This window comes from Canis lupus, chromosome 18, assembly GCF_011100685.1.
Source record: "Canis lupus familiaris isolate Mischka breed German Shepherd chromosome 18, alternate assembly UU_Cfam_GSD_1.0, whole genome shotgun sequence".
Lineage (NCBI taxonomy): Eukaryota > Metazoa > Chordata > Mammalia > Carnivora > Canidae > Canis > Canis lupus.
Window position 1 is genome coordinate 42,121,302 of NC_049239.1, and position 12,043 is coordinate 42,133,344.

Consider the following 12,043-nt stretch of genomic DNA (forward strand, 5'->3'; position numbering starts at 1 on the left):
AGACCTGACCTCAGAACAGCTGTGAGTCCTTCCAACCATGCGGTAGCCCTCAGCAGAGATCATACCTCCCACCCCCCAGATGGAACCCCTAAGGAAGTCAACCCTACATTCAGCTGGGCAAGGAATCAGTTCAACCCCACTCGAGCAAAAAGCAGATATGCCTCAAAATAACCACAAGTGAGAAGCCCAAGTGTGGACCTCCCCACCCCAGAGGAGACTGTGTGGGCCTAGGCCAACACCTCCCACAGCCCAGCAGATTCCCCCAGTCATCCCATATGGACAGTCTTCTCTCACCACCCACCCCCACCTCCAAGAAGAAAGGAGCCCAGCACCACTGAACCCTCTGAGCAAACTGATCTCCTGGGTCTGGGCAGCAGACCAACCAAAGGATTAAGCTTCCCTTCACAGGATGAGGAGAAGGGGCTGCCCAATGGCCTTCTGAATATGTCACCTGTCCCCCAGTGTGTATTTGAAAGGCACCTACTAGCCCTGAGATACCCAGCGCTCACCCTTTCTCAGCCTTCACTTCCTCAACCCGCAGGATGTTGTGAGGATTAAGCACAGAGCTGGCCCAGGGCAGCCCTCAGCCAAGGGCAGCCAGCAACCAACTCTCCCCTCCACCCCCACCCCCCCACCCCCGCCACCAGCCCCTTTGACCATCCCACCCCCACGGATCCCAAGAACCATTTCACTGGACCTCGTCAATCCTGAAATATCCCTCTTGATACAGGATGGGGGAGGGAGGAGGAAAAAAATTCAAGAGAGAAAAAAAAAAAGAAGAATTATTCAACCATTTCCTTCCCTGTTCTGCTTTGACCTTCCACAGTGTCATACAGGTGGCACTTGTTCCAGTCGAGTGAACACTGAGCTTTTTCTAAAGATAAGAAACTGCTGCTTTCCTGCATTTGATGATCCCCAGCTCTCACGGTCCTCCAGCTTAGAGGTGCTGGTCTCCCCCGGGCTCTGCCAAGGCCTTTCTGGTCTAATGGGTGTGGTTCTGCTCAGACTCATTGTGAGCCCATTTCTGACTATCAAGCTCAAAGAGAAAGTTCCACCCAAAACGAAGCTGATAGCGATGGAGAAAACCGTTGTCTGCACTTGTACAAGGTTCCAGATCTCACAGGTCAATGCTCACTCTGTAGGGCTTTCTTTCTTTCATAAGTGGATCAACCAGCCACATTTTTACAGCTTTAAAAGACTTCTCATAGTCACAGATTCTCAAATCATAAGAAAACCTTTTATCAGCCCTCGAGACTGATTCGAGGGCTGGAAAACATGATTATTTATGATGTCTCTTTGGGGTTTATTATTCTCCGTGCAAAATCCTCCTCAAATCAATCAATCAATCAATCAATCTGTGTGTGTCTGGGTCTCCTCCCTCTCTCTCTCTCTATCACGCTCGCGCACATGCACACACGCAAACACACACACACACACACACAGACCCAACAGACAAAAGAGAGTCAGAGCCTAGGGCTATAGATTTAATTCTTGCAAATGTCCCCAATGTGCTGAACTGCTGTCCTCTGGTTCGGAACACCCCCAGTCCCAATCCACAGAGCTGTTTTGATTTCAGAGAAAGGAGGAGAGAAAAGAATTTCCAATCACTGGCAGAACAATAATTTCTAGTAAATATGCTAAAATTAGTCATGTAACTCAAAGTATACATTTTTTCCCCCAACTCAGGGACAGAAGGGAAGGGGAGAAAAAGAGAGAAGAAAAGACAGGCTTCCCTTGCCACACCGGAGCACCAGAAAATCTTTACCTGGATTGCCCCAAAACAAAAAAGCCTATTGGTTCAAACATTAGGAAAATACACCACGTGCTGGCCCCAGTGGAGCAACAATTCGGGACACAGAGTGTTCTATTCATGAGGAAAACATAAGAGAGAGGTTTTCTTTGACTATTCAGAGCCTCAGTGATGTTCTACTGGGCAAATAAAATTCATATGACCAAGAAGACACTGGAGACACCCCTAATAACTCCCCAGTCCTGCAGGGCCGCATGCAGCAGCCAGTGACCCCTACAAAAGGTGAACTCACTCTGACAGGGATAATAGATTCTGAATTATTCAAGGACATAGCAGAGTATCTTTACAGGATCAATAAACAAGTTCCACTTGGCCTTCACACAAATGTAAACGATTTGAGAAAGAAACCTCAACCCTCTCTCTCTCTTTCTTTCTCTCTCTCTCTCTTCTTCTCTGCACTCAAGAGTTTGGCAACTGGCAACTTCTCAGGGCCTGAGCACCTAACGTTCTGCTTGAGATACTCTCACAACACTTCCCTGAGTCTCTGTGGCAATACCTTTCAGCTTTAAATCCAGTCAATATCTTGAAATACTCAGAAGCCACTGCCTGCTCTGGAGCAAAGGCATCTTCAGTAAGAAACAAAGAGAAACACAACGCCAGCTCCTTCCTTCTGGTGATGACATTAGTGATCACACCATGTACAGGTGAGCACTACCAGGACAGCTCTCAACTACAGAAAGCACACAGAATGCACTCGACAAATGGTGGTGGGTATTATCGTTATTATGCAAACCTGTTGTTATGACGCACAAGGGACAAGGGAAGCTCAGATTTTCCACCGCCTTGCATTTTCACGGGAAATGAACACATGTGACTAATCCTTCATTCAAGAGCTCCTGAGCCCCTACTGTAGGCCAGGCACTGAGCTGGGAAGGTACAGCACAGGGAAGGCAAGGTGTGAGTGGTCCGGTCGAGGCAGGAACAGAGAAATGAAACAGAGCACAGTGAGCCGAGAGATGCAACAGAAGGGTGGACCCAGGATGGATGGGATCAAGCACAGATTTCCAGGAGCGGCCAGGTGGAGGAGAGAGGTGACACACAAAGCCTGGAAGGCCTACAGGAGGAAGAGAAAACCCACACACATGTGGGAACAATGAGGAGGTCACCGTGGCTGGAGCAAATGCAGGGTATGAACATGAAACAAGAAGTTGGAGAGGTGAGAAGCCAAGCGGCCTGAGGGCTTCGAGGGCCAAAGCGGGATTTGTAGCCATGGAATGACATGCATTTTGGAAACGTCTCTCCTGTCAGGGGTAGCAGTACAGGAAATAAATTTCTAGAGGCTGCAAAAAAGCAAAGATGAATGAAACATATGGAATCACTGTCAAAGCTGTGTACATAAGGAGACTCTCCAAATTTTGGCTCTGGAGAAGGAATTTCTTTTATTCCCTGTAAATGTTTACATCTCACTAGGCATGCACACACACACGCAACCAGCATCTCGGGGGGTCCAGTGATGGAGTTCCTGGTGCTGTATTGTTCAGCAAAGCCTGTGCTATCTGGGAAGTGCAGTAAGAAGCAACACCTACCTACAGCTTGTCTCCAAACCAAATAAATCGGGGACTTGGAAAGTCTCGGGGACAGGATGCATCAGTTATGCCAAGAAAGGGCAAAAGGCAGACTGAGGGAGACACTTAGTTTTGACTGTCAAACTTGACGCTGGAAGCCCCATCAGCCTCCCAGCAGCCAGCTTCTCAGGAAAGCTTCAAAAATAAGAGGAGTGAGGGAAAACAAGAGAATTCAGAAAGCTTATAAAACTGGGCAAATTAGCCACGTTGAAATTCACAAAGACCATGTCCAGGACAAAAGAAGAAATGGTGACAGATGATGTGATTCAGAAAGAGAGAGAGAGAGAGAGAGAAGAGGCAGGAAGGAGGCTCCAGGATTGATTCAATAAATCGATAAATGCCACACGCAGGAACAGGTACATGCAAGCCCCCACGCCCACCGCACCACGGCACGAGGCAACACAGTGATGTGACGTGATGACTCCGGAGTCAGGCCTGAGTGTAATCCCCACCACTGCCATTTGCCACATGACCTTGCTGGATGGAGCCAGTCTTGTAACCTCCTTGGGCCACGGTTTCTGACACTGCCTGCACAGCAAAACTTAACTCACTGGGTAAGTAAGGATTAAAGGGAAAACGGGCATAGAAGAGTTAGCACATAGCAAGTGCTCAAAACAGTAAAGGCCATCACCAGCGGTCCTACAGATGAAACCTTCATGCAACTCATCAGGAAAAAGTCAAGGGCAGCAAAGCTGCCCTCCCCAGAGATGCTGAATGGAGCAAAAGGCAGATTCCGTGTCTCACGCGGTGACCTGCTTGAGGTCAGTGTAGAAATTGCCGTGGGAACATGGCCACAGTCAATGCTGTTGCCAGGCCCTCCCTCCACTGAAGTGTTTACTGACACCACGAACATACAGTCCCGCCGCAAGCATTCGCAGACGCTTACTATGCACAAGCCAATGTGACAGCCCATACTGCAGCAATGCCAGAAAGGCTGGTCTCATTTTCAAGGAGATGAATCAATCAAAAAGACATGTATACAAATACCGGGTAACGCCACCCAGGAAATCGTGGCATGTGGCAGGTACAGAGAGCAGCTGCGAGGATACAGGAGGCCGAGGGCCAGTTACATGGACAATGTATAACAAGAAAGTACAGAAAGATGTCAGGACTGAGCCCTGCAGAAAAGGGTCGAATGTAGCCACGTGGAGATCAGGGGAAGAGACTCCAGACAGAGATGATGATCTCTGCAGAGATGTCCTCTGCAGACTCGGAAAGGCCAGAAAGAACAGGAAATGAAAAGGAGACAGCAGGTACGGGGCCATCGCATAGGGCTTAGAAGCTAGGAGCCTGGGCTTTGATCCTGGGCTCAGCACCGTTCCACGCGCTGCTTCTGCCACAGGAACACACAGGATCAACAGGTGTGCTGTGGGACAAACCGGCCCCCACAGAACCAAACAGGCTTCCCGACCACAGCGTGAATCTGAGCCCTCAAAAGCTCAAAGAGCTTCAGGAATCTCCTTAGAATGGAGTTTCTCCCAGCCTGTTGGACCTAAGGGCCCTTTCTCCCCGTCACGGTTCATCCTGGTTGGGAGAGAATATGCAGTGTGGAAAAGATGGTTGTGTTGATCAGGGGTCTGCTGAGGAAAGTCTATTTTATATACTGTGAATATAGAAAAAAAAATGTTACCATCCTGACAGAGTGGTAACTGATGTTTCCCAGTAGGAACAGTGAGGGACTCCACAAGAGGTCTGATTTAGGAGGATTCAATTACATTCACTATGGTCACCAAACTTATCAAATGCAATTTTTTTTAACAGCGTACTGTGTCCTAAAATGTGATATTTGCATCTGCTGTGCTCACTGCAGATAAAGGAGAGGACTCTGTGACCAGCTTACCTAGTGCTGTCCCAGGGGACGGTTTGCCACTTGATCCACAGATCGAGGAAAGAAGATGGAAGAGAAAAGAAGGAGCTAAGTCATCCTGGACCACCAGGGGAGAAGCAGTTCACTCAAGGAGGGCAGTGCATGCCTGGTTTCTCACAGAGGACTCTGAACTTCTGATGGGTAAAAGACAAGAGAATCACAGAAGCAGCAGCCCTGGGATCTGAGGGCAGACAGACCTGGGTTTAAATCCTGTCTCTGCTTCTGGGTTCATATTCTCCATAACTCATTTCTAGGAATCTGTCCTAGGCTAATTGCCAATATAATGTGACTTGCAATCGCAAGAGGGGGGAAAAAAAAAAAGGAGGAGAAGAATCGACCTAAACATCCAAAAATGGTGAAATGGACATTTAGGTATGACATGATAAGAAGGTATGAGAAACCATAAGGTCACCGCTAGAAAAAAATCATGAAGATTTTTTGACATTAATTACAGTCACAGCCCACTAACATTAAAAGGGGGAAGATGCAGCTTGAGACCCCATACGAGTGACGTGAAATTTACAGACAGAAGAACGAGCGAAAGGAATGCAGGAAGTTTACAATAGGCAACGTCTCAAAAGGAACAAAGCTCAGTGATTAAAACAAGGCCGAAGAGTCAATGGCATGAAACCAGAGAGGGCCCTCAGACACATTCCCTCGTAGGTGGTGTTAGGGATGCCAAGAAAGGGCAGCGCAGAGATAGACTCTTCTATCGGTGTCAGCTGAGATGTAGGTCAGTGTGTTATTTCTTCAAAGAGGTGACTCAGGATCACAGCAGCCGATAATTCAAAGGCAGAAGAGACAAGAGGAGCTAAATTAAAGAGGCCCCTCCAGAGAGTCCAGCACTCTCCCCGAAGACTTCCATCTTCATGCTATTTTCTCCCAGCTATTGACGATGAAGAATACACTATTAAGTAGACCATTTCTCCCCTCTCCAACTGTCCTATAAATTGGTCCTGTGTTTCCCAATGCCAAAAGGGGTAGTAACTCATGCAGAGCAAAATGCCAGTAAGTACAAATTTAGAACATGGGTTAAACGGTACTCTGATCAAACCCCCAGCGACAACCCTGAAAAGACAGAGGGGGAGAAAGCAAGAGCCCTGCTCTCCCTACAACTTGATTCTGTGCTCTAATTCAGAGCAGTATAATTAACCCCGAGTTTCACTGCTAACACTGAGCTTTTTCAGCCTGATGAGAATATCATTTAGTATCTTGCAATCGCCAATAATAGCAATATGACACAATGGCACCTATTGAGGCTCTAATCAGGGCACACAGTCATTTACATAGAACATTTTCTGTGACTCTCTGTAATACAACGCCACAAAGGCTCAATTGAGACACAAGTCTCCCTTTCCCATAAACTAAAAAAGAAAAAAAAAAAAGAAAAAGAAAAAAGGAAAGAAAGAAACCACAATTTCCTTTACAGGACAGCACAGATGGTCCCCACCCTTCCCGAGGGTTCGCCAGGCCCAGGCACTTCACTCGAAACTGCTCATCCTCATGCTGACCAGAGACTAGACGCTTGCGCATGACGGTGTGTGTACACTGGCCTCATCTCCTCACACAGGAAAAAGCAGATCTGGGTGCTCTGGGGAAAACCCTGGGCTTAATAAAATGGAGTGAGGGATGTGGAGGGGCCCAGCTGGATTAACAGCTTTCCAATCCAAGCTCTGATGGCTGGCCTCCCTGGAGTGGCTCACGTGGCCCTGGATTCGGGCCTGGAGAAACATGAGCCACTGTCCCAGCCTGTGGCCCAACCGGTGCCATGGGCCACGACCTAAGTATAAGGGAAGGTAACCAGGTACCATGAGTCATAGGGAAGGGAAGTGTTACAGCCTTTGCAGGACAGCTGCTGTGCTGAGGAAACAGAATTCGGAAGCCACGACAGACCAAAGTTGGCATCCTGGCTCTGGTCCTTAGACTAAGAGCAGTTACCCAAATGCTCAGAGCCTTCACTTCTTCCTCTGAAAAACAGGCTTTGAATACCATGCTGTGATGAAGACTTGTACTCTGCATCTGAAATACATGACATGGTACATAGCATATAAAGAGCGACAATTTGTTGGCACAGCCATCAGCATAGTTATTCCTCAGAAAAGGTTTGTGGGTAGACTTAAGACTTAGGGTATGATGTATAAGAGCCTAGACTCTGCAACCAGGTTCCCCTGGTTCAAATTCTAGCTCTACCACTTGCTGTTTGGGTGACCCTGTTTGACCTCTATACGTATTTCCTCATCAGGAAAATGGGCAAGATAAAAGTACCTCCCCTTGGGCTGCTATGAGGATTAAGAGTCTCATGCTCTACCGACTGAGCTAGCCGGAAGCCTTGCTATGAGGATTAAATGAGTTATGCACATGTGCCAGGTACCATTCTAACAATTTGTTATATAAAAATAAGATGAGGGGCACCTGGGGGGCTCAGTCAGTTAAGTGTCCAACTCTTCATTTTGGCTCAGGTCATGATCTCAGAGTCATGGGACTGAGCCCTGTGTCAGGCTTGGGGCTCAGCACAGAGTTTGCTTGAGATTCTCTCTCCCTCTGCCCCTCCCACTCATGCTCACTCTCTCTCTAAAATAAAAATAATAATCCTTAAAAAAATTAGATCAATAGGGATCGGAAGAACAGAGGTTACTGTTATTAATGCAATAACAGCAAGTTACTAATATCTATATTTTGCTTTCATAACCACTACATTATTTAAGCCTTTAATTGAAACCCAAGAAAAACAATTTCACAATGTGAAATTGGGGTCTAAATTCTAAGGAAGAAAAAAATAAATAAATAAATAAATTCTAAGGAAGGCCTGAGAATTTTCCTTTCTTAGAGGTTTCCTTTAAGAAAGTAGAAAAAAAAAGACCCTAGTTAATGGGAAGCACCGAATGAATGACCATTTGTTCTTTTTCTAGCTCAAGTCTTTGCCTGAACAGCCAAGTTCTTCCCAACTAAGCACATCCCTCTCACATGCCATTTTGCGGGAAAGGCCAACGAGGTAGGTCCAAGCCAATGCCTAGCACCAGACATGATGGGCTGAAGGAGAGGAAAAGTAAGACTGAGGCCAAGTTTACAGGTTACTTTCTGACCAAGTGAGAAGGGCTCTCCTCAGCCACTGTCAACAGTGTCAGCACCTTGGAGCTCAAACTGAGTAATCCCCAGTCCCTGCTTTGCACATGCCCCAGTTGGCCTTAGAGACAAACCTTCTAGTAATGGAAGCATTTGTTGAATACTCAGTTGGCTAGCTTAAGTCAGATGCTCTGTATCTGCTGACCAATCACAACTGTGCCACCATCAGTGGTACCACCCGCCACAGAGCTATCAAGGGACAATCTCATGTACAGACTCGCCAGTGACAATCTTCTTCTTGACTGCCATTTTGATGGCGGCATTCTGAGAGATTTCCACACAAGGTTTGAAACAGCTCAGTGACTGGGCCTTGGTCACTCTGCCCAGATGCAAATCCATGGCCAATAAGGTAGATAGGCAGCTAATTATATGCCTTGAACATCTGCCAAGACTGGACCCATGTACCATCTGGCTGGTGTCATGGATCCAATGTGATGGTGATGTCACCCAGTCCCTGACCACCATATGTAAAAACAGCACCTGCCCCCATCACACTCTATCAGCTCATCCCATTTTACTTCCCCTCACAGCCCTGAAGTCTACCTATCTTCTCATCACATGTAAGCTCCATGAGAGGGAGGACTTGGTTTGTTTGGTTTACATCAATACCCCCCACACATAAATAGCACTTGTCATGGAGTAGGCATCAAATAATTAGGTAATTGGTTAATTAATCAGAGGCCAAGGTAGTCAAAAAGAAGGTCAAAAACAAAATCATGTCTGGGGCCCAACTTAAAAGAAGTTTCAAAAAGCACTTGAAGTCAAGCCAAGTAATCTCTGGAATGGCTTAGCAGCCAGAGTGAGGCTGGGCTTCTCAGCTTCTTTTTTCTCCCTTCTCCCCTCTGTATTTTTTTTTATAATGTTTTAAAACTGATGGCACAGGAAAAGTTCAGAGCTGAGAAATAAGAATTTCATGAAAAAAGGGAACAAGGCCTGGAGGAACATAGAGCAAGATGCCGGGGACTGAGTCATTCTCTGCCTCCTGGCTTGATCTGGCCAGTTGGACACAACAGCGGCAGCCGTCACTCACTGAGCCTTGACCTGGCACCAGGCACCTGAGCTAGACATTCAGCCTCAGGACAAGCTGATGATACAGTCACAGGGTGCTGCTTCTAACATGGGGCAAGGTTCAGGATCAGACACAAGCATATTGAAGTGCACCAGCATAGTAAAGGACATCCCATCCCCTTGAGCTCCAGCATAGGGACAGGTGAAGCAATGGCCTAGAGGCTTGTCTTCAGGAGCCCCACTGTGCAAAGGCTGTGTATCTTCAATCCTGGAGCCTGGAAGCAGACTTACCATGGCAAGATAAACGTAGTAGGAGAGGCACCAGGACACCACCAAGAAAGATGCATGTTTCCAATCCCACATTCTATTCAGGCCAAGTCTGTACATAGAGCTAGAAGGAGCAGAGCCAGAATCTGACCCCACCCCACCAGCGCATTGAGCCAGACTCAGGCCAGTCCTCACAGGCTGATCTATCCAAGGACAGCATCTAATGATGTAATCTCAGCCCCATGGAAGGAGAGACTCCCGTCTTTTCTGTCTTCCTTCCACACTCTTGGTGCTTCCCACACACCTGCTGGACGCACGTCGGCCATGCAGAGTATTAATCGTCTGTATCATGCCTTAGAGTCTACTAGAGACTTCCACAGGCTGCAGGTCAGCAGCCCTGTGGTGGTGCTACTCCCTCCATCTCACTGCTCAGCAAAATTCAGAGACATAAGAGATCACAGAGTCCCAGAGAAGGACTGCAATTGACCCAGGTCTCCCAACACCAGGACCCAAATTCACTCGACATCTCAACGCAAGTTACCTCTGTTCCTGTGATCATTTACATTCAGCCTCCTAACTTTTTCAGGCTCCCCACATCCTCATTCTACCATTTAACAACAACAACAACAACAACAACAACAACAAATTAATTAATAAAAAGGGATGCCTAGGTGGCTCAGTGGTTAAGGTTCTGCCTTCAGCTCAGGGAGTGAACCTGGGGTCTGGGGATCAAGTCTTGCATCAGGTTCCCTGTAGGAAGCCTGCTTCTTCTCCCTCTGCCTGTGTCTCTGTCTCTCTGTGTGTCTCATGAATAAATAAATCTTTTTTAAATTTAAAAAAAAAAAAGAGCAGCTAGGAGTCTGTACACCAAGACTCCAACAGGCAATGGTCACTGCAGAATGATCAGATGGTTCTTTTGTTTCGAGGCAAGCAATGGAGTAGAAAGGAAGTCAGTTTACAAATGTCTACAATCTGTTCAAGTCCTTTAAAACACTGCATGCTGCCCACGCCCACAACATCCAGTCTTCTTTTCCTCCTTAGTAAGAGACCTTAGTTTCAATTTTACATAATGTGCCGGGGACTAAAAGACAATGTATTTCTCAGCCTCCCTTGCAGCTAGGTGTACACATGGGACTAAGTCATGAGCAAGGAGACGTAAGCAGACATGTTCCATGGAACTTCCAGGGCAGAGCTGCAAGAGAGATCTGCAGAAAAAGCCTCCTTTTTGGCCAGTGCCTTTCTACCTTCTGCCAGCATGTGGCTCAGACATGAAAACTGGAGTTCCAGAAGCCCCGCTGCAGTGTGGGGCAGAGGTGAGAAGCCTGTGCAGGAAGATAGAAGCCTGGGCCCCAGGGCACACCCTGGGGCTCTCATAGCCCTTCACTGCTATGTCCAACTTACTTTTATATGAGAGAGAAATAATCCTTGACATCACTTAAGCTTCTGTCAAATTATTGTTTCTCTGAGGGGGTGTCCATTATTGTTGTATACAGCAAAAGCTAACTCTAACTAACATAAGCCCAAAGCAAAAATAAAACACCAACAAAACCCCGCCCCTACTTTACTCCCAATCAGCTCCATAATAAAGCAAAACATCTGTCCAGATAAAAATCCAACATTCCTACAAATTAATCTGTTTTACTTGTGAATGTACAGAATTTCTTATACTATCATCCCTGTCACTAGCTCTAAAGAACACACAATCAAGATTCTATTTCCTTCCTAATTAAGAGAGCAATTTCCCCCAGTCTTACCGTGAGACACTCATCAGAGGTCTTCACGGGTCCCAGGGATGAGAGGGTGTTGAAAGCAATTTCTTCCCCACATGGAGGGAAGAAAGGCAGAACAGGACGTCATGTTGAAAATGGTATGTATACCTTTAGTATTTTTATTATTTTCTCTTAGGCAGCTAAACATGTACATTCATCAAACACAAACTGTGCAATAATTACAAAGGGGATTGTCAAAGAAATCCTGAATACACAAAAAAAGGAGGGGGAAAAAGTTCTATGAGCACCTCTCACATGTGCATAGAATTTGGGAGACTTCATATCTCCTCATTTAATCCACACTAAAGAGACAATAACACGAGCTGGGTTTTCCTATTATCCCATAACATATAAGAAACTTGTGTCTGGAGCAGTTAGAGGATCTGTCTGAAGTCATATAACTAGTCAGACATTCTTTTAAAAGTAACTGGGAGGGGGGAGAAAGAAAGAGCAAAGATTAACTTCCTCTCTTCATATCTTCCTATACCATCTGAATTCTGTACAACTATGTACATGCAATATTTCACAATTTTTTTCCTTTAAAAAAAATAATAAAGTTCATTTTCACAGCTCTGTAAAGGCAAAAGTAATTAGACCAATATGCATGAGGCCACAAGGGCTAAGCAAGGCACAC